General features: G+C 28.9%; 1 protein-coding gene across 8 annotated transcripts in view; it reads left to right on the top strand.

Moving 5' to 3' along the window:
- Positions 1 to 21,675, top strand: part of LOC106682458 (uncharacterized) — a 291,824-nt gene that overhangs the window by 141,490 nt on the left and 128,659 nt on the right. The window contains exon 1 of one of the 8 annotated variants that reach the window (XM_067053720.1): positions 14,319 to 14,385. The exons of the other annotated variants lie outside the window; for them this stretch is intronic. The gene's annotated coding sequence lies outside the window, so the exon portion shown is untranslated. Of the gene's footprint in view, positions 1 to 14,318; positions 14,386 to 21,675 lie in introns of those variants that run through there. 8 annotated transcript variants of the gene reach the window in all.

Here is a 21,675-nt window from a genome sequence, read left to right as displayed (position 1 = left end):
TATTTTGTATTCAGTAAGGTATCACACAATGATCTCCAATTTCAAATAACCAAGTCTCGTAAAATCGTTTGTGTGTGAAGAGCCTAGCTCAAAGTCGTATAGAACTGAAGTTACATGTTTAGATTATATTTATGTCAGGGATGTCACAACATTTTCATTAAAACCGACAAACCAAAACTTTCATTTTATAGAATCGATTTTACTCTTTATTGCGATTTAAAAAAAATAAATCTTCTCTTACGATCTTAAATAAACTCGGTAAATCAATGAACTATAAAGTGTTGGTATGTGAGCTTGTTTGATGATGGTGGTGTGTGTGAACAATATAGTTAAAAAACACCCTGAAAAAAAAAGATTTGGATTTTTCTACAACTTTTAACTAAAAAATCGGTAGCACTTTACAAAATCGATTTTTCTAATTTTTTTCAATTTTACATAAAAACAGCTTCAAATATTTTGATTAAACTCGGTTCACCAATGTGCAATCTTTTTTTAGGTCTTATCTTCATCGAAATAATCTTTCGATCAGAGCTTAAATTAAAATATCTTCCCCTAAAGTACCTTTAATTTTGCTTATTGGAAATAAACAATAATTTCTCATTGTTAGCAATAAGTGTTAGTATTCAATACTATATATTAAAGAATTCAACAAATAATTATTATTATTAGTAATTAAAAATAATAAAAGTCGTCTGATGTCTTCCCATCATATTCTTACATATACTTCGTTATTTGTTTAATTGTTTTATTCTAAGTAACAAAGTTGACATTCGTTATTTTTATCTCAAGATACCCTAAAGTATGAATTTTTATTTTAAGTGAAAGTTGTGTGATGAATCAACTTACTTTGTTCCAAGACAGTCCTTCGGCTCGGGATATTTTGTTTATCCTTTATGTTTGAAATGAACTCTTCTGTCAAGTGAAATTTAAATGTAGATCACTAAAACTTTGTTAATTAAATAAACCATCAAATTCAGGAGTTACGCAAAGTTAAAAAATAATTAACTATAATGTTGCGCAACTTAATGTTTTTTATTTCCTCTAAAACTGCTAAAAATATTTCTGATACATGGATCACAAAGATATGTTCGTCTAGAACAGTGGTACTCAACCTTTCTTTCATAGGGTCCACAAACACGTGTTAGTCATAGTTTCTCGGGCAGCAAAAAAATACAATACATAAATTAATATAAAAAATTAGCTAATGATTTCTTAGGTTTTCGCGATTGTTTCAAATTGAATTAAACAACTATGAACGGATTCATCGCGTATATTTTAATATTTTTTTTTTGTCATTTCCAGACGTTTCTAATACGTTGCAGTGTCCATAATCACAAGCAATGGTTTAATTAAAATTATTTAGGTGTTAATAAAAAACCAAATTCAAAATTAATGAACTTACTACTGTTATGAAAATCGTTTGGATTAGGTCCATTTATTGATCTGGTTTAGTATCAACTCTATTTATTGACCTGATTAAATAAGTTTAAATGATATTTTTTTAAAATTTATTTATTTAATGTAATTTACATCTGTACAAAATAATAAATACAATAAGTAAATATGTGGAATGTTTCATTTACACTTGAAAATCTTTGGAAGGAACCACCCGTTGGTGGTACTTCAAGCATTTATTAAAATTAGAAGGTTCCGTAGCCATCTTCTTATCAGACGCCTCGGAGGATTATCAGGGATTGTTAAGGGTTAGAGATTAAGAACTAATGGGTCAGGATGGGTAAGTAATTTGGAATGAAGATACGCAGATCTGTTTTGGGCCAAATCTGCAACGAATGGGATGTTATGGTCTTTGTGGATGAGTTTATTTGTAACGTAATAAGAAGCATCAAGGATTTTACGTAGGATTTTTGATTGTAAGGATTGGATGCGGAAGGAATTTGATGGCTTGGTAGAGCCCCAGAGCTCAATTCCATATGTCCAAATTGGTCTGATTATCGTAGTGTATAATATTTTTTTGTAGTGAATGGGAAGTTTAGAGCATTTGTCAAGTAGGTGTTGTAGCAATCGAAATCTACGAGCAGTTTCAAATGATAAATTTAAATACTATAGTTTATTAATGGTTAAAATTTTACATATTCAAATTTACTATCTAATTCTTTCTTGGTATATAAGTAATAGTTGAAAATCGGTCTCGCTCGCTTGATACGTTACTAAAAACGCCCAATACAATATATCGCTAATCCAAACACTAGATTTGCCATATCTGTGAAAATACTAAAATCACATGTTGCCGTGATACAATAAGACGTCTGATATAGATTAAAAAATAAATGAATACATTTCCGTATATTACGGCGAATTACCATATACATAATGCTCTAGAAAGAGATGTGAAAATTCCTATTAAGGAATTAATCCATCAACCAAAGAAATAAAATCAATATTACTAAAAGAATGTGTTATGTATGTAATATCAATGGATTTATTGATTCTACATAAATATCCCCCAATAGTCAAAATATGTTTTGTAGCGAAATGACACTTTAAAGAACATAATTATGAATTATATTAACTATATTTGTATGCAACTATGGATACTACAGTTATAATCATTTTACTTATTAACTTTTACTGCAATAGTGCTAAAAAATCTTCTTCGTTGTTAAATGTCACTATGTTACTTTGACATATTTTTTAAATATATCGTGGTATTATATTGATGTTTTAGATATAAAAAAATACAATAAATGTTAATTCTCCCATTCTTTTTGGTGTCTTTTTTTGTTGGCTGGATCCTTTTCGCATGATCGCCCATTTTCCGTTTTCACTGATAACTTTCTGTTATTCTCTAAATGGATTGAAATCAGTTTCCACTTCAAGTATTGAAAAGAAACAAAAGCAAATGGACACCTTTCGTTTATGTTTACTGTCAGATGATAAACATATTTTTTTTTCAACTTCGTATTAAACATTGAACATCGAGAAGGTATTAAGTTAAGTTTCTGAAATTAATTATCTTATCGTTAATTGACGATCTTAAATTAATTGATTAATTTTTTAATACATATATTTATCACATATATATATATATTAATGTGATAAATATATGTTTATTAATATTAATAAATTGTAAATGTTGACGACCATGTTGGGTTTTATGTAACTATATATTTTTTTACTATATTTGGAATGTTTATATAATTTTTTATTTAAATTTACTTTTATGTTTGATGAAAAAAAAAGAAAAAAATTTTAGAATTGTAATGAGGAAAAATTGAAAAACACGTTTAAAGAAGAATATAATTATGAATTAAAAAGTAGTGAAAAAAATGTGTAAGAGAAGAAATAATAAATAATAAACAGGAAAAAAAATCATGTATAACTTTAATGCATAATTCAAAAATTTTTATAATATGACAACTTTTTATGCTGTGACTATTTACATTAATAGGATTAAAAAAAATGTGCTTTACTAGTCGTAAGTATGCTGTGTATGAGGCAACCCAATCAAGTTGGGGAGCACAAAATTTTTAATAAAGTGTTATTCTCTCTCCCGAATTAAACTGAAATTGAGCTTGGAAAACTTGAGGAGAAGTGCTGAAAATTACTGAAAAGCGATGATGGAACTGGGGAAATTGAAGATAATGGGTTTCTAGAATTTTAGTGTGCCCTTTAGCTACTCCCTAAAATTTTCGGATGAAATAAGTTATTTCGAGTGGTAACTTGCCTTTATATTTACCTAATATAATTTTTTTATGTATTAACTTTGTGTTTAAACTATATTTTTAAGCCATTTTTTTTTAACATTCTCTTTATCATAATTTTTATTTGGTAACATATAATGGTGAAAAAAATCTTGATTTCCTTACAAATTTTTAAAATATAAATTCTCGAAAAATACTTATGGCAATTTTGTGGTACCCTCAAAGTGGGTTCACCAAAATTTTGGAATTTTTTTGTATTCAACATTTTTTATCCACATACAGATGTCAAAAAAGTCTATAATTTATACCTTAGTTAACGTGGAGTATAAATAAAAGAAAAAGGCTACTAGTCTATTAATATCTATGTATTTATTTTTCAAAAAGTGGGGAAAAGTTTCGCTGCTCTTTTTAAAATTCATCGAAGAAAATATCTACTGAATGCATACATGATTAAAGCAAAAATAATTTTTAAAAAATATTAATTTTTCATTTTTCAAACTTGAAATCCATTTCTTCTTAAAATAAATGTTGAGTAAAATAATAAAAAATGTATCAAAACAGACATTTTTACTCAATGCGAATCTTGACCAAAACTATGATTATATATTTTTTGAATGAATATAAATTTTGGTTTTGTATTAAAGGACAATGAAAATAAAATAAAAAATTATACAATAAACATAAACATTGAGAGACTTTGGACCATAATAGAGTACGGGTTTACTGGAATAATGTTACACCCAGTTACTTTTTTCGGGAATAACGATTCAGATAGTGATTAATAATTGAAATTGGCACTTGATTTTTAATCAGAGATTGAATTTAAACAGTTCAGAGGCCACATACGTTTATTCTTCGAAAATAATCAATCTAACAACAAAATTTTGAGAGATGTTGTTTAACGGGGAATAATAGGGAAAGAAAGAATTTAAATTACAGAACAGTTTATTAGAAGAGGAGAAAAAATGTTTTGGTAAAACTAATAACCTAGTGGGGTTTGAAGTTGTTTGTTTTTCTATGTTTCTGACATTAAAATTTAGAAAAATCTATGCGCTTTTTTGATCCCGATCTTTAAATATCTTTAAAAAAAATTTTTAGTAATAATTTACACAAAAGTAGAAAAGATTATTGTTTTTTTCTTTAAATAATAATAAATAACGAAATAGTAGCAAAATAACTGATATGTCTGAAATCTAAAGCTGCCTTCCGCATGATAAAAATTAAAAAAAAAATTTTCCTTTAATTTGAACCTAAATAGAAATTTTTACGTTTAATAGTTATTGTGGTACGGATCTTAAAAACTCTACAAGTTTTTCCAAATAAAGAGAAATGAATCTTTTTTAAACTTTATTTTGGTAATTATATGGTATACTAATGGTATTTAATTTAATTATCATGGAGATTGCTGTGAAAGAAAGCAATCAATAGAAACTACTATATGGAACATTTAAGAAACTTCAATTTGAGTTTCAATAGACATCTGTACATCAAATGGTTCCGTTTGATAATTCAAACCCCATTTTTGTTAGAATTAGTTCCACCTATCACCTTTTCTTTCCTCATATGTACTCAACTAAATTATATCTATTTTAAATTAAATTATTCTTTTTTTACCTAAACCGAAGAGATCTTCGTTTCTAAATTAGGAATTTTTAGATTAATGATTTATTATAATGATTGTTCGAGAGTGGTTTATTTCATTATTAACACACACAATTTTGATCCAAATGTACTCTCAACTTTTATTTTCAGAAACTCTCCAACGTTTCGGCCCTCAGGCCATTTTCAAGGGGACAACCTTAAATATTGATGTCATGTTCTTTAAAATCTTTTCTGCAGGCTAATTTCCCACTTACAAACATCATTCATATTTATATAAATGAAGTTTGTAAGTAAAAAAAAGAGAAGATTATTTATGTGAAAAAGTTTTAGATTTAAAATATAAAAAAATATGTATGGCATGGGCAATCAGCCTACAGAAAAGATTTTAAAGAACATGACATCAATATTTAAGGTTGTCTCCTTGAAAATGGCACGAGGGCCGAAACGTTGGAGAGTTTCTGAAAATAAAAATTGAGAGTACCTTTGGATCAAAATTGTGCGTGTTAATTAGGAATATTTTTTCAACTGATGATTATTTCTTCTTCATTTAGAGGAAGTGCCTGTTCCAGTGATTAGACAGGAAGCGTGGAGAACTGAAGGAGGGTTCCAGAGACTGTAGAGCTGATGGGATCGGAGGCAGCGGCTAGGTCGATATGTATCTTTGTTCTCTTCAGACCGACCTTATTCACAGTACCTAGCTGGATTGCCCCCCTTTCTTCATTATACCCCTCTTTTAACATTTTATCCATCAATTATTCTTAATGAGTTGTAAATATTAGTTTAATTTATTTTTATTATCTAGCCCACGCTAGTTAGTTATCGCTCCATAAAAATTCAACACACCAGTGCTCCTATTAAACTGGCTGTAAACCCGGCGCGACGCTGTCAAGAATTAAGTTTTATTTCTGTTATTATTATTTTATTTTAGTGTATGTTACTTAAAATGATTATGAAATATCGATACATTATGTTTTTGTTAGATAAATTATTATGGTCGAGTTTGAGTTTCAGTGGTGAACTTACCATTTGAAGGGGGCTCGAGGTAATGTGTCCCAGAGGCCTGGGAAAATTTACTTCAGGGCCTTTGGCTTCTCTCCACGGCCCTCATTGCATGAAAATATTTAGACGTGAAAAAGAAATATCATACTGCATACTAAAAATATCAATTGCTCTTAAAAACTTGAAAATTTTATTAAAACGTTTTATGTGCAAGGAAGTACATTGCCAATTCAAATCATATAAGGTCTGATGTAAATCTGTCAGTTAAAAATAAAAATGTAAGTATAAGACAGGTGAACGTCAACTCTTGAACGAACTAAAGCAAAATTATCAAAATGCCTCACAGTATTGAGTTAGGGCAAAGGAAATTTAATTTTCTTCAAAGAATATAACCAATACACCTGTAGAATTCAAAAAATTAAATTTCTACTCGGAAAAAATATTTTTTATTTTTATTTTATTTATTTGTTGATATTTACAACTGTATAAAAAAATACAACCTGTAAATTTGATCATAATGACATAATGATATGATACAGGATGTAGAGAAACTACCCAGTAGTAGAACTCTAAAAACAGTTTACAATATAAGGTCACGAGGCCATCTTCTTTTCAGGCGCCTCGGAGGATTGCCAGGAATGGAAGAGGAAGCAAGGTTAGAAACGAGTGGGTTTGGGTGGTTAGGGAGTTTATTATGGAAGGAATAATATCGGGTTCGGGCTAGATCGGTTACATAAGGAACATTTAGGTCTTTATGGATTGGAAAAAAAAAAAATATGAAATCCGAATACAGGACGGACTTAGTGAGCCAATTCACCAAAACTCTAAAATACCCAACTAAATAAACTAAAAAATCGTAGAACATGACATGGCTGAAGAACACGTTTGAATCATATGGAGTAAAAGATCAATTTAATAAGAATGCAAGGAAATTCAAATGAAACAATGTAAAAAAATAAAAGAATATAAACAACAATAACATCAACTCTTATAATATTTCCTTGGATACAAAACATACATGATAAGTAATAAACAAAGTGATAAAACGTCTAAAATGCGTTTGAAGTTTTTATTAACATTAGATCAAATGCGGGTGTTTTTTTTGGATAAACTTTATATTATGAAACGACAATTTGTAAGAATTATAACCTCATATTAATAGTTAAATTTTATATGGGTTCAAAAGGCAATATGTAAGTAATTTTTACTAGCAATAATTTTGATGAATATATCAAGTAGAGAAAGTGCTAGTTATCAATGAGTCCATTGCTACTAACAAACGAAAACCCATCAAGGATCATAATTTAAAAAATGATAATCAAATTTATGTTTTATAAAACTTAAAAATATTAGATATGTATTTGTTTTCAACACGGGAAATACTTTTTCTTCTCTGGTTCATTATCAAATTCTTTCGTTTTATTACCTATTTTTTAATACTATTAGATAATGCAATTTTTTTTTTATTGTGTAATTTTGTCTTATATTTATAGACAATGGTTATACCGATCATAGAGCTCATTCAAACCATATTTACAAATATATAAATTAAATAAATAAATAACAAAATTAAACATAAAGTAAAATAACATCTTAAACACAATCATTTAAATTCAGCCTGGGGAACTCCTAACCGAGCTCTTTATCCTACTTACGGAGGAAACAGCAGGACTCCGGAGATCCCGTCGCTTCTCTCTCAATCGCATCACTGGTATTAGAAGCCAGTTGAGGATAAGTGAGGGCGCTAGCCGCAGACGCTCAGGACTTGAGTGAAGTATCTGGCCATTGCCAGAACTCCAAGATAATTATTTTCAATAGGTCTCTGGGCCACTGCCGTTTCATCCTTCGGGGAGGATTGTAAGGATGGTGAATGCTAGATAGGGATTGTACTAGGGGATTAGGATGATGAGTGAGTTTTTGAGGGTGAATTTGGATTTAATAAGTTCATGATGTAGTATATAGCTGGTTACATAGTAGGGAGCTAATTAGGTTAGTCTAATTAGGTTTTTATTAATTTTTGTAAAGCAGTAATTTGTTTTCTACTGAATCTGTATTTCTAGTTAGTAGCCCATGATACAGTTATTAAAATTCGTCGATGAAACCACATCAATGAGAATAAGAATTTACTGGTATAAAATTGATATAACCAGTTTAATTCATATAGTTTCAGCCGTTTTTGAAAAAGTTGTAAAAAAAAAAAATGTCAAAGCGAAGATATGAAGTGTCTCCTGCTGGTAAGTCGATTTTAACGAAAAAGTTGCTGTCAATTGATAGACTTGTAACAATTTAAAATTCAAAACTTAAAAACTTTAATTCATTTCACATGCATTTATTTATACACACCATTTTACTGAACTTGATTATTTGATCTCAGTGATAAGTAAAGTGAAATATAGCTATCCATCTATAGCATCGTCATTTTCTGTGAAATGAGTTTTTTTTTGCCTAAACTCCTACCACTTTTAGTTATTAAATTAATTTATTTTTAAACCGAATCGCTGCAAATTCGGAGTCCGTTAGACACGTTTTACTTGCTATTTCGAAGGTTAACCTCGCTTTGTAAGATTGGACTGCCTGGAGGACGGGTTACATCATCAGTGCTAGAAATAGAAGCACAGATGTTGCTTGCTAACAATAGCTTCTAACCTAATGACGAAGTAAATATATAAAGTTTACAAGACAACTTGCTGCACAAATCCTATAACTTTTGTTCACACTGCTGGAAAACTAAATGAAAAATACAATCAATAAGAAGTTTTATGGATGTAATAAAAACATAAAAGGGTTATCTGAAGATATACAAAGATCCTTCAAAGAACTTGGCTAAATACTCCTTATGTTTTAACCAGTAATAAGATTGAAAATTACAACAGCAAAATAATGAACAAAAAAGCAATTAGAATTGATGTAAACAGTGCTATGTATTGTCAAGTAATATACACAAGAGAAACTAAACAGTTATTGGGAGAAAGAATATATCTTCATAGTAATGAAGTAAAAAATAAACATAAATACCCAAATAAAACATCATTGGTGCAACATGTTTCAAAAAATAAAAATAGCTTTGACTTTGAAAATATGATTTTTATTATTATTATTGGCGCGACGGACCACAGAGGTCCAAGGGCTGGCGCGATGTACGTAAAAAATACATCATGCGTCTTATGACGTGGTTTTCATAGGGTGGGTTCGCTATTTTTGTGAGTGCCACCCATTGGCTAACGGGCCTCACAAATACCCGTATGGTGTTTGTGATTAAGTATTGTATAATTATATGCTTGAAAAAATTCCGGATAGTGCCGGGGACTCGATCTCGTAACCTTTGGGTAGGCAGACAGGCGCGTCACCTCCTTTACAGTTTTACATAAAGAAAACAACGCCTTAAAAAGAAAAATACTTTAAGCTATCAATATATCAGAAAATATTAATTATACGGTTAATTTCAAATCAGAAACAAAAAATTTACACTAGTATTAATTGACTGTGTTTAGTGTTTCCCTAATTTAATTATGGTTTATAGGTTGGTAGAGTATATAATTTGAAAAAAAGGCAGAATAGCCAGCAATTTTTTAATAACGTTGTAGCAGTTGATATGTAAAATATGTCAGAAATCATCAACTATATATAGATATCTATCGTACTATTGGGTGATTTCGTAGACTGTTTTATACGCTTCTGTTCTAAAATATACAACTTACCCTTTAACCATGAAAGTGACACCGACATCGATTGTATAAATGTAATGGAGATTTTGTAAATTTTGTAATAATCACAAACATTTTATAGATTGTAATTAAATTTTAATTTATAGTTCATTAACAATAAATAATTCCATACAAAATTTATTAATTTCACTTATTTTTATTTTTTACATTTATAACTTAAAATCAGATACTTTAAAGAAACAGACAATTAAACTAAATTGACTTCACTGAAAAAAAAAAATCATATTCGTTCTCTAGTTAGCGTTCTTTATAGTATTAATATATTATTTACTATATATTTTTTTATCTCAACAAATGTACACAACATATAGTATAAAAAGTGTAAATAGAATCTATCACAAAATGTATACCCTATCTGTTAAATGTATATATGACTAAATGGTAAAAAATATTTTTTTCACAGTATTCGAAACTATATTCGACCCAACATTTACTCAAGAATGAATCACTTAAAGGCTCATTGACCGTAGACTTCTCGTGCAATAAGGCGCAACCAAGGGAGGCAATGATAAAGCGAGCTCCACTCAATATCAAGCAGGCCTAGGCTCCATAGAGCAGCTATTTTCATTGATCAATTTTCCCTCTGTCCTTACCAAAATGTTTTTTAAAGACCCCATTATCATTTACTTTACACTTTATCTTATAAATATGTTTATTTGAGGTATAAGATTTCTCTTCATCCGACCGTTAACAATAAATCTTTTGATATATCATTTTAAGAAAGGAATCAGAGTGATTTTCAGTTACATAAAGGCGATTTGAAGATAAAATTATTAGTATACATTATTTCTCAATACTTTTAAAGTAACAAAAATTCAAATAATTTTTTTTTTTTTGTTGTTGTGCAATATTACAAAATGTCATATATTTACAGGCAATGGTAGTAGGGATCATAGAGTACATTCGCACCGTATCTACAAATATTTATTGTATTATTAATATTTTAAAACGTTAAATGTCAGCAAAATAAGAAATAGAAGAAACAATTAAATAAAATACAACTCAAAGTAAAATAACACCTTAAACACAATAATTCCAATTTATAATTTTTACAATCACCCTGGTGAACTCCGAACCGACCATGTCCTCCCACTTGTTGAGAAACAAATATACTTTTATTTTTATGTTTGGGAAATAAATATTCTATGGAAATTATGAAATTTCAATATATTTCCTTCTATTTTTTTCTGTCGGATCTTAGAATCCAAATGTTTATAATATCTGTTTGTTTTTTTAATAATAAAAAATAACAACATATTTACTTATTGTATTATTTTGTACAGTTGTAAATCACATTAAATAAATAAATTTAAAAAAATGAATAAATATAAAAACAACTAATCTCTTTTTAACCATGTTTATTTCTACTACTGTAAAACAATATATACTTGTTCAAAAATAAATAACTACCCAAAATAGGTTTTGTAAATAATATAATATTATATAGTATACTAGACTTAATACAAATTAACTCTAGTTGTTACAAAACAACTCCAATAGCTTCAGTAAATATAGTCTGTATGATGAATGTTTCGCGCTTGAAAAACAATTGTCTTTCCCAGAGCAAGTTTTCGCTGGTTCAGGTTGAATAAAACAGAGGACCTGAAACGAATATCACAAAAAATAAAATAATGAAGAAAATTAAAATGAAAATTTCCAAGTGATATATGTACAATTTAATAAAACTGAAACATAAACAATGAAATAAAAAAAATGAATTTGTTTCTGTAGTTACAAAAAAATAAATAATTAATTGTGAAGTAAAAAATCTTTGGATATACATACAAATTAAAAGAAAAAAACTCAGAATGTTGTTGTGTACGTTCCAAGCGAAGTATTTATACACACGTACTACAAAAAACCTCTAATTGTCCATGATTTTACGTAACATTTTTTTAAATATAAATTTAAAAATACAACGCAAAATAGAATCATGCTCGACCGCCTTATTTTTCTCCAATTAAGGGTACCCGCTTTATGAGGCTGGGTTGACCCCAGAGAATTTCCAAACGCACAGGGTTGACTCAAGGTTACAGTAACAGAATAAATAATTATCTGTCAGTAGCACAATGTTTTACCACTAAGCCACCCCGCTCCCCAATATATATATTAAAGCTGAGTTAAGGCGTAGGTTTTTGCACATACATAGGAAATTTCACAAGGAAATGTCAGTAATTCAGGGTGCCTTAGTTGACCGTTGAACAATGATGACCGTCTGTGCTTGAGGGAGTTAAGTTGTTACCTTGTCAACCTCGGAACTGCAACAGCGCCAGTTCGAATCCGGCCTAGGGATCAGCTTTTATTTCTGTGACAGACCCGCTAAATGAAAACTTGACCCCCAACCATGTTTAGAATAGGGGGCTTCGCTATAGTTAACAAAGGCTGAGAATGAATGTATCATGTACAAATTAAGATGATTGGGGCTTATCTTCGATCTCTAGACCAGAGATTGAAAAGTTCGTAAAAGCCCTTCTGATATTATAAATATACCCTTCCAAACCTTGAACTCTCTTTGATTGCGGATATTTTTAAATGTACCTGGGCTGGAAAAACACTCAGACATGGTTTGAACAATAAGTGTCTTAATTATGAATTTGAAATAAATTTAAATGCATTTTTAAAATTTGTAAAAGCAACAATAAATGTGTATTTAAAAGAATATCCATAGTATAGCGTTACTACAACGGTTCATAAAGTTCTGTTCTATGGAAGACAAGTGAGTGAAATATATCTGATCCTAATAGGTCAAATATACAAAGTTCAAGAGTCAAGGAATACAGACAAAAAAAGGTAGATGGAGATAGTTTAACTTGGAAAAATTCATGAATAAATACAATTTTTGACTTATTATATAGGCATATAATTGGATAAGATCCTGTCATAACTGGTAGTAGAAAAAATGTAACACAAATCGCCAAAACTATTTCCTCATCTATTGAATAAATTCTTGGCATAGGACGATATTTTTACTACACGCCCAATACTCTTAATTATATCTGCTCAGAGCTGATTATTAATTCTTGATTGTAAATTCTCACTTGGTTATACAAGTTTTGTTTTTTATATTAAAGCAGTAAAAACTCAATTTCACTTTCTGATCTTGTGTTATTCCATATTTTAATAAAGCATTAAATTTTATTCGTTAATTGCTGAGTTGCATTTTCATTATTCGGTTAATTAGAACGTTTAATAAGTTGCCTATTCTTGCGATAGTATGACAGAATCTTACTAATTAATAGATGTTGAAGAAAATTTAGTTCAGTAAAAAAAAATTGCGATTTTTTTCTTAATTATAAAAAATAATACTTTTGACAGATAAACTTTAATTTTTATTATACAGATTCGATACTTAAGACTCCATCTTGACAAGAGATTCCATCTTTACTTGGAATCCACACACAAGACTGAAACGACAAGAAACTGCTCGTAGATTCCGATTACTACAACAATTACTTGACAAACGCTCTAAACCCATTCACTACAAAAAATTAGTATACACTACGATAATCAGACCAATTTGGACATATGGAATTGAGCTCTGGGGTACCACCAAACCATCAAATTCCTCCCGCATCCAATCCTTACAATCCAAAATCCTACGTAAAATCCTTGATGCTCCTTATTACGTTACAAATAAACTCTTTCACAAAGACCTCAACATCTCATTCGTTGCAGAATTGGCCCACAACAGATATGCGTCTTTTCATTCCAAACTCCTTAACCATCCTAACCAATTAATTCTTAATCTTTCATCCTTAACAATCCCTGATAATCCTCCGAGGCGTCTGAAAAGAAGATGGCCACGGGACCTTCTAATTTAAATTAATGTTTGAAGTACCACCGATGGGTGGTTCCTTCCCAAGATTTTCAAGTGTATATTAAATCTACAACATATTTACTTTTTGTATTATTTTTTACAGTTGTAAATTACATTAAATAAATAAAATTTTAAAAAATTATCATCTATAAAATGTCTTATTTTGACAAAAAAATTATTACAACCGCATTCTGAAAACGTGTAGTATATATATCCTCCGAGGATGTCAAAATTACAGTGTGCGTTGGCCGCTTGAGATGAATCACTAGTTTCAGAATCGGATCTGTTGTCTGGAATTTGATTCATTGGTTGGAAATGACAGGGCATTGGCTGACAGGTCCGAATGAGACGCTATACTGGAATCCAATCTAAGTTTCTAATTATATCTCAAACTGCTAACTGGGTTATTGTGTCGAGAAGTGTGATCATAAACTGTGGCCAACTGAATCAATATTGGCCGACTTCCTGCATCGACATGTCTTTCACGTCTGCCTCAGCTTCTGCACAGTATAACTTAGCAACGGCGATAGTGGACAAAATCACTAACCACTGATTTTCGTAATGAATGAGTACTATAGAGGTATATCAATATTGTAAATAATATATTAATAATAATAGTGAAGTAGGTAATAATATTATTAGTAATAATATGAATATATTATATATTGCAGTCATAATATTGTAATATAAAATAATATTGCCATGGTATAATGATATTTTATAATATTTTGTAGTTATAATTTAGCTTTATTCTAAGTCTAACTCGCTCATGATTTCATCTTAATGTAAGCTTATATTACAATTAAATATGTATTATATAAAAAAAAGTAAATACGTGATAATTATAATAATAAAATGAATTGATATTAAATAAAATGAATATTAATAATAATGAGTAAATAACGAAAGTTACTGCAACTTTTCCTTAAAATTAACCAACCGGAAGTACCACTTTATAGAAACGTTTTTACATTCCTTTATGATTATCTCAAATACGGCTCAAATAATTTTAATTAAATTTGGTAAATCCGTTTGGGAAACGGCATTGACTCCGAGACCTTTAATGGATTGCTGTTGGAGTTCTAGCAATGGCCAGCTTCTTCACTCAAGTCACGAGTGTATGCGTCACAAGCCCTTTCACTCAGTCTCCACCAGTGACGCGGCTGGTAGAGAAGCCCGGGGATCTCTTCGAGCCCTGCCTTGCCTTCCACACGGGGGTGGCAAGGCTTAGGTCAAAGTTCCCCTTCGCCTTGTAAATATTGTATATAGCTGTGAATCTGTTTTTATTTTACTATTACTTAAATTTAATTTTCTTTGCCATGTACAAAAATTATTTTTATTATGTGATAAATTTTATTTTATTATATTTTTTATAGAGATGCATATTTTTATTTCTACAAATCAAGATAATATTATATTTTATTTATATATTTCTTCTTTATTATTATTTTAGGTTTGAATTCTTTTTTCCTTTAATGGTTATTATTTACATTTTTTCTTTTCCTTTTTTTTCTTCTATTTCTGTATATATTGTATGGATGTGTATTTGAGCACTAATTCTTGATGCCCTTAATTTGTTAAATAAATTAAAAAATGAATATACAATTAAGTAGGCTTTAATATCAGCTAGGCATTTCCCTCATTTAAATAGTCTAACAGAGATGATTTTTTATAAAATGTTTCTCTGAAGTACCCTCAATTTTACTTATTTAAAATAAATAACAAATATTTATTGTTAGCAATAATTATAAAAATATTAATGATTTTTATTTATAACGGAGTAAAAAAAAAGCAAATTAGAGATAGAAATTTGAATTTGAAAATGCGAGACCACCCGATCTCCTCCGATCGCATTCATATGTACACGGTTTCGTTATATTTTGATAAACTGTATGTTATTGCCGGGAAAAAACTTGATATTCATTATTTTAACCTCTAGAAACCTTAAAATAAAGATTTTTATAACAAGAGAGAGTTGTGGGATTTTTCAAACATTGTCCCAAATTATATTTTATATAGATTTCATAATTTTAGTTTGAACATTGAACCTTCACTAGTTTCTTTTAATGTCTTGTTAAAATTTCTTTCTTCCTGTCAGAATTGAGTAAAAAGAAGTAGAAGCGTCCATATTGCTTTTAAAGGATTAAACCACAATAAAGCCGTCGCTGAACAAATTTCCATTGGAAGGAGAGTGCTTGAGGATTATACTGTCCCATAAAAACCATTATCATAAATAATTCTTTTAATAAAACCAGTTTATTTTTGGACATTGCTTTTAATATTTATGTCATATTATACATATCAAACAATTTTAGGCTCCATCCCAAATTATCTTGATAAAAATAACAATACATTCTGTTTGTTAGTTTTTTGAGAAATAATATAATAATCAATATCCAATATGATAACATTTTTATTCTTTTAATATTGTACTATATTTATTGACGAATAATTTGTTGCTTATTACCCATTGATTCTTTATTATTTTTTTAATAGAATGTAAAACAGGAAATATATAAGTTTTGTTCATTTGTAATCACCAAAAAATCATTCAATTAAAAATTGATTTTTGAATAACTTTTCCGCTATTTTTTATTTTCGAGTAATTTTTATATTTTTATTCTTAAACCACAAATGAAGAAAAACATTACCACTTAAATAAAATGTTGCTGCCGAACATCAATAATATTAATATTATTTCAAAATTTTTTGAGACAAGGTAATATTTATTAAATAAATCAATTTTATATCCAAATCCGTCTCAACACTTTATTTATTCATTAGTCCAACGTTTCCGCCTTTCTAGCCATCTTCAGGGACATCTAAATATTTAACAGCTTAATTATATCTTCATTTTTAAACATTTACCACAACATCATTATTCACTATATAATATAACATACCTTAAATACAAAAATCCTTCTCACATTAATTTATAATTTCTATTTGCAGGCTATTCTGCCCAGGTCATTTTCTTTATTTAAAGTTCAAAACCTATTCCAACAGTCAATTATTAAAAAGTCATATTTATTATTAATAAGCTTACTAAGCTTAAGTCTAGTTACCTCTTTATTTAAAATTTAAAAACATTAACATTTATTATTTCTATAAGATTATCAACAGTATAAAACACCACACCATATAACAAACCATTTATAACCTACCACTCACACAGGTCTGCCTTGTTTTAAAATTAATATATTTTTTTATTTTAAATTGCATTTTTGTTTCAATCTGGTATTTATTCCAATTCTCAAATTTCTTTTATTAAATTTAATTGTAACTAGTAACAATTTCCTCTATTATTTTTATAAATTTATTTTGCTTAAAATCTCTGCATAATGTTGGTTTAAATTCTTTGTATCTGTTTTAAAATTAACTGTGTAATTGATGTTCTCTGATATATAAATTGATTCAAGTATTTTTCTTTTGTATAAATTGTTTTCTTTATGTAAAATTATAGTGTTATCAAAATCAAAATTATGTTGATTTTGGCTGTATGGTGTACAAGTGCTGTTTTATTTGGATCCTTTTCTTTATTTCTTAAATTAATTTTCTGGGGTAAAAATTATCCAAAAATATTTTAAATATCTTATTTTTCACTTTATTCAGCCTACTAGCATCTGTTATTCTTACAGCCTTGTTAATATGATTATTAATGACATTGAATTTCATATGAAATGGATGGCAAGAATAGTAATTTAATATCAAATTACTACTTGTTTCCTTCTTTGTCCATTCTGTTATTATATCATTTCCTTGTCGTATTACCATCATATCTAAAAATCTATGTTTTTCTTCCTTTTCCAATTCCATTGTGAACTGTAATCTGTCATGGTGACAATTTAATTCTTTAAAAAATTTATTTATATCAACTTTTTTCATTATGCAAAAAATATCATCAACATATTTAAACATTATTTTGACCTTTATACCTGATTTTGAAAATACATCATTTATTATATCATTCATGATTAATCCAGCCATTGATATTGACAAATTTCCCCCCATTGGAACCCCTAATAACTGCCTGTATAGTTCCCCATTAAACTTAAATATGCCGTTTTCACAGCATAATTTTATGCCCTCTAAAAACAAATTTTTATTTTTTATATTTGTATCTAATTTAATTTTCTCCCATTTATTATCTATAATTTTATAAACCCGTTTTAGTGGTATATTTGTAAATAATGAAACCGCATCATAACTTAACATGATTTCATCCTCTTCTATTTCAATTTTATTTAGTTTTTCTTTTGCTTCTATTACATTAATTATATCAATATTTTTATCTTTATAAACATTTTTAAAACTATCTTTAAAAAATTTTTGTAAGTTATGTAATGGTCCATTTATACCATTTATAATTGGTCTAAGTGGTTTTCCATCTTTATGCAGTTTTATTAAGCCATACATTCTTGGGTGATTACATTTATTATTTATTAAGTTTTTTAATTCTTTCTCCGTTATCATTTTATTTTTATAAAGTTTTTCTACATAATTCTTCACTTGTTTTTTAATTTCTGGCAGCGGGTCTGTCCTAAGTTTTCTATAAGTGCTATCTTCATTTAGTATCATTTTTAACTTCCTATCATATTCCTCCTTTTTTATTATAGCAACTTTTTTAGTCTTGTCCGATTTTATAATTAAAATATGAGGATTTTTCTTTTTAAATTTGATTAATGATCCTAAATCATTTTTCCATATATTGAAAAGTTTATTTATGTCATTATTATTTTTATTATTTAATTTGTGTTTTTCAATAAAATTTCCAATTTTCCTAGTAATGTTATTTCTGAGGCTGTTTTTGTGGTTTTCACAGGTGTCCATATCTTTTAAAATGATTTCTAAATCAGTTATCATTATAATTATATCCCTCCTAATATCTTTGGGAAATACATTAACATTGTCACCAAGACTTAGAAAATTTTTGATATTTTTTGGAATATCTATATCTGTTAGATTCACTACTAAATCCATTTCATTCAATTTCTCATACTTGTTTACAATGTTCTGTTTTGTAGAATTAGTATAGTATTTAAAATGTTTTATTATAGGTGATAAAGTTATATGAATAAAAAAATGTTATAAAACACTATAATTATAATCATACTAATTATAAAGATGGTGATTATGATGATAGTGCCAACAGTGGTGACGATGGAGAAGATTAACATCAGCTCTCGTAGCGGTTCCCAAACATTGTTTAGCTAGTTATGCTAGAAAAATTCTGCGGCACCCTTGTCGGGTAAAAAAAAAATTAAAATAAATATCAAAGTCGGTTCAATTATCCTTAGAGAGGTTGAATATGTCGGGAAAAAAGAAAAAGTACAAAGTAAATGCTACAATGCACTGTATATTTGATTTAATTTTTTTATTATTTTTTTTTTGGAATATTGTAAGAGAGGCATTCCCTTTGGTAACCGCTGAGCTATGGAATGGGTTTAATCTCATTTTTACTTTTAAATTTCATTTTTTAAGTATACAAACTTTTATTTTTAAATGTATAAAGAAATATTAAACTTTTACTAAAACTTCTTATTATGCGTTATGCGTCTTCTAAATACTTTATATAGATATAAGTTGTTTAAATTAATACCAGTTAATTGCCCCACTGACTGTGTCGATGATTATTTGAAGATAGAATTTAAATAATGAATATTATTGCTTATAAAATCCTTAATTATTCATTACGACGGTAATACCCATAACGTCATACTATCAAATGGAGTAATAAAGTTATATTACGATCTTAATTAAGATGGCTTGGTTCAGAATTTTTTTTTTAAACAAAATAGTATAGAAAATAAATTTTATTCTAGGGCCGAGGTCCCTTCATAATAACATAAATGTACTATAAAATAAAGCATATCTAGTCAGAGAAAAAAAAGAAAGGATTAAACATACTTGAATCTACAATAAAGATTTAGAATTAGAAAATAACTTCGTATTCTAAAATGAAAAAAAAATTATAAATAACAAATAGATGAATAGAAAATAATCAATTAATTCAAAGCATATAAACACATATATAACATAACTTGTATAAACTAATGGACATTTTCACATAAGTCCAAACACACATGTAGGCAATTGTGCACATGCCTCAAAAATCTTGAGAAATGGTTAAATATAATTTTGAATAACTATAGTATATAAAAAAAATATATTCACTTCTGATCCTAATTCCAGTCTTAAATTTGCGGTATTCTAATTACAGAGCGTCGGTTTGGAATGTGAGAAAGTATTGGAAAATGGTGGATTTAAATGAAAATAGGGAGAAAATATATTGGATATTAAAAGAGAGGGAATTCCAGAGGGCAGTAGAGCGGGCTAAAAAGGAATTTGAAATTTTTTAGGTTCGATGGGATGTGATGGTAAAGGTCAGAATGGCGAGTTCTTGTTTCCTGGGAGTGGATAGGGGATTTATATTGGAGGAGGCTGTGAATTTAGGAAGGGTAAAGGGAACTGATACTTTGGTTTAGGTACTATCTTAGAAAATATTGCTAGTGATCAAAGAGGCTCGAGAAATTAAGAGAAAGAAAACGATGTGAGGTTTCCAGGACAAGATTTGGTCAATAATAATACCTAAGTTTTTGACAGTCGAGCTATAAGTGATAGGATGATCATTAAAGACTTAAGTAGGATTGATGCCGTAGGATCTGAGGAGGAGATGGAAATCTATGATAATTGAGTTTTAATAGCGTATAACCATTATTTATTCAAATTTGCCCAGGCACTGCCTCTATCCAGATCTTCCTGAATCTTGTCAAACGGTGGGAATAATTCAGAGGGTGGGAAGGATAAATAGTCTTTAGCGTCGTCAGCATATACCCTGTTGAGGGGAAGAAAGGAGGATAGGGGTTCATTAGTAATGGAAACAGCTTGATTTCCATTGAAGAGGAATAATTAGAGCGAGCTATTTGAAAAGGAAAGTGATTTTAATTTAGTAAAATAATTGAATGTTCTGGAGAATCAACAGCTTTAGAGAAGTTCAGGAGCATTAATACAGTTAATTTTTTTTTTGGCCTATAGCAGTATGTATGTTGGACTTATTATGACTAAAGCAGATTGTGAGAAGCCGGGACGGAAACCAAATTGGAGAGGATAGAGTGAATTAAACTAATACGCTTTTCAATTATTATTTCAGCATTTTAATAATTAATGAACTGTATTTCAATGGAAGAAAGAATGCTTATCTTTTCTGTACTGATACAATTTCATTGGATTTATTTTTTAATTGTAATTCCGGTATAGTTTTTATTTTAACATTTTTTTAGTATATGAATTTATAAAAAAAAACTGATGATTTTTTTTTTTCATTGGCACGACAGACCGTGGAGGTCCAAGGCCTCGCGCGATGTACTTAATAAATTTCCTGACGTGGTTTTCATAGGATGGGTCCGTCACTCCCACGCCTATTTATGTGAGTGCCACCCATTGGCTGACGGGCCTCACAAATGCCCGGGGGGAGGTTGTAAGTGAGTATAGTATAATTATATGCTTGGAAATATCCCGGATAGTGCCTGGGACTCGATCTCGTAACCTTTGAGTTGGCAGACAGGCGCGTTGCCACACTACTATCGTCACCCCCATTTCTGTTTGTCAGATGATTGCTTTATCTATATTCTTTATTTTGTGTAATTCTGATCTTTAAAATAAGTCTACACTATATATTAAAATCAAATATTATTTGTTACGTTTCAGAATTTTCATTATTTTCAAACTTAATTTACAAAACGACAATAATTACTGACAGACACTCGAATAAATTATATATATTAATAAAAAAATGAATTGGTATCCACGTTAAGTTTCGACACTCTTCATTATATCATCAACAGTCTAACGTTTCGGCCAATTCAGCCAT

Source organism: Halyomorpha halys, unplaced genomic scaffold (genome assembly GCF_000696795.3).
Source record: "Halyomorpha halys isolate HHAL.00 unplaced genomic scaffold, Hhal_1.1 Scaffold415.1, whole genome shotgun sequence".
Lineage (NCBI taxonomy): Eukaryota > Metazoa > Arthropoda > Insecta > Hemiptera > Pentatomidae > Halyomorpha > Halyomorpha halys.
This window is presented reverse-complemented; position numbering and strand designations above follow the sequence as displayed.